General features: G+C 41.1%; 1 pseudogene; it reads left to right on the forward strand.

Moving 5' to 3' along the window:
• The first annotated feature begins 555 nt into the window (after positions 1-555).
• LOC143664976 (F-box/LRR-repeat protein 6 pseudogene) lies at positions 556-2,717 on the forward strand (annotated as a pseudogene).
• Positions 2,718-3,173: the final 456 nt, after the last annotated feature.

Consider the following 3,173-nt stretch of genomic DNA (forward strand, 5'->3'; position numbering starts at 1 on the left):
TATTTTGAGACAGTCTTCATAAATATAAAAGCAATGCAGTAAGTGTAAAAGAAACACTACTTCACATTAAAAGACTGGCATCCATTTTTTTGAGATTTTCTTCTTTTTGTTTTACATAATTGTTTATAAAATAATACTGATAGTATGCTGATTATTTTCTTACCTGGTAAAATAAAAAGTCAGTAACGCATGCTATTCTTCTAAATTACTTTAACAGCTTTATCGAGGTATATCTGACTGCAATAAGATTAGTTTTTAATTTTGGTGAAGTCAAATTTGCCTAATTTTTATTTTACAAATTGTGGTTTTGGTATCATATACAACCCAAGGGTACAAGGATTTTCTCCTATATTTCTTCAAGTCTCATAATTTTAGATTTTTCATTTAAGCATTTCATTTAAGCATAACTCCATTTTGAGTTATTTTTGGTATACGGTGTGATAATGGATATTTGTTCAGGATTTGCATATGGATAGATAATTGTTGCACCAAAAATTTTTGAAAAAGATATTCTTTCTCCATTAAACTGTCTTTGTATTCTTTCTGAAACCAGTTATGGGGGTATTTGGGGACTTTCTCTATTTTGTCTCCATTATCTGTTTCTGTACTTTTTTTTTTTTTTTTGACCAACACCACACTGCCTTAATTTAACTTAATAATATGATTGGAAGTCATATTACTCTAGGTATTTGCATTTCTATATATTTTTTTAGAATCAGCTATTCGCTTAAAAAAATACTTGCTTAGATTTTTGTCCAGAATTTGTTAATTCTACAGTTTAATTTGGGGAAAACTGACACATTAACAATTTAAGTCTTCTGACTCATGGACCATAGCATTATTTCTCTATTTATTTAGTTCTTCCTTAATTTTTCTCAACAATGTTTTGTAATTTTCAATAAACAGATATTTCACATCTTTTGCCAGATTTTTGCCTATGAATTTCACATTTTCGATGCTATTATAAATAGTATGGTTTTATTATTTTTACTTTTAAGTTATTAATAAATAGTATACAGATATACAATTGATATTTGCATATTGATCTTTTATCCTGCCACCTTGATAAGTTCATATATTAGATTTCATTACTTTTTGGTAGATTACATCAAATTTTGTGCATAAATAATCATGATTTCAGCAATTAAAGACAGTGTACTATTTCCCTTTTCATTCTGGATGGATTTATTTCATTTTCTTGTCTTATTGTATTAGAATTTCCAGTATAATTTTGAATCAAAGTGGTTATGCCAAACATTCTTGTTTTGGTCTGCTCTTAGAGGAGAAGCAATTAATCTTTCATAATTATGTATTATATTAACTATATATAGTATATAATTATAATACATATAATATATGTATTATATTAAGTAAGCTTGTTTTTTTTTCATGGGCAGGCACCGGAATTGAACCCAGGTCTCCAGCATAGCAGGCAAGAACTCTGCCACTGAGCCACCATTGCCCGCCCAACTGTAAGTTTTTGTAGAAGCCCTTAATCAGGCTGAGATTTTTGGGCAGCTGGTGGCAGCCAATGGGCCCATGCCTTACCTTGGCAGGGCTGCTCTTATGTGCTGCCGCTGGCCTGGGCCACCTCCCAGCCAGCACTCTGGCACACAGTGACCCTGTCACTTCTGCTGGCTGACTGTCCTGCCAAAAGTGGAGCCAAAGCTGAGAAGAGACTCCTGCTGTCTTGGAGTGGCTTATGTCTGATGGGTTCTCCCAGCTCTAGAGGCTGACTCTTACCTAATGGAAGTCCTAAGTACATGCCATGTTGATCCTGCTCAGCAAGTTCTATTCTAAGCACAGCATCCTCAAGTTTTCCAACTGCTATGGCATGATACCTGACACCCTTGTCATACTGGCCAGAGCCTGCCCCCAGTTCCATAGCCTGGATCTCCACTACTGCATGGTGGAGTCCACAGCTGAGGTGAGCTTCTTGGAGGAGGCAGCACCCTGAAAGCACAAGTTGTGGCTGACTGACAGCTCCCAGACAATAGCCATTTTGGGTGTACTGCTGGAAAGCTGCTGCCCCCAGCTCCAGTTCAACAGTGAGTTGGAGAGGAGTGCTATTGTTGCTGATGCTGGTGCTAAAAGGCTGCCTCTAGCTGCAGGTGCTATGGCTACTACACCTGATGTGGCTGCCCAAGCCTTCCAGCTGAGGGACAGCCCTGGACCAGGCTTCCTTAGCCTCAAAGAGCTCTGCTTTGTCAGCTTTGCTTCCAACTTTGTGAACAAGGAGGTCCAGTCTGCCTGCTCCAGGGTGCCCTCATCCTGTAGCTGCTGGATCTCCACAGCTGTGCTGGCATCATGGCCGGGCACTGCTGGTCGTTAGGATCTACCATGTTAGGAGCTGGACCTGAAATGCATGTCTGTAAGCTGGCTCTAGCCAAGGAAGTCAGCCCCCTGTTGACCCAGAAGTGGTACCACCCTCTGTGGGAACTGGACTTGAGTCACCAGAGCTTCAGTGAGGAGGAGCTGGAGCAGCCCCTAGCTACCCTCACACCCAGCCTTCTGCTCCCTCAACCTTAGGGACTCGCCGGTCACACTGAGCACCGTCAGCTTTGTGAGCAGCCGTTGCCCAAGATCTAGCAGACCTCCACCTAGAGTCCTGCTGCCTTCCCCGGGGCCTGAAGCAGGACTATCAGGGGCCAGAGGAAGTCCAGTGGTGCCCATAGCAGTCGCTTACCAGCCCTGCTTCATTCCCTTCCCCCAGTTAGGAAGCTGCAGTCCTCAGCTCTGGGTCTGCTTACCCAGCACCACCTGTTTTAGTTTGCTGAACTGTTCAAATCAGAGATTATAAAGGTGGTTGGCTTTTAACAGTGGGAATTTATTAGCTTAAATTTTTGAGGTTGTGAAAATGTTCAAATCTAGGCATCATCAAGGCAATAGTTTCTTCCTGAAGACAGCCTACCAGCAATCCTGGACTCCTCTGTCCTATGGCAAGGCAGATGGCAGCATCGGCTGGTCTCTCCTTTCTTTTCCGGGTTTAGTTGTTTTCTGCTTTTTGCTATTGTGTTGTTCTCTCTCTCTGTAGTCACTCTGTTTATAGAAGACACCTGTAAGAGGATTAAGACCCACCCTGGGCTGTGCTTTAACTGAAGTAATCTAATCAGAAGGCCCTACTTACCACAGGTTTACAGCCACAGGAATGGATTAGCTTTAAGATCATGATT

This window comes from Tamandua tetradactyla, chromosome 2, assembly GCF_023851605.1.
Source record: "Tamandua tetradactyla isolate mTamTet1 chromosome 2, mTamTet1.pri, whole genome shotgun sequence".
In the NCBI taxonomy this organism is placed as follows: Eukaryota; Metazoa; Chordata; class Mammalia; order Pilosa; family Myrmecophagidae; genus Tamandua; species Tamandua tetradactyla.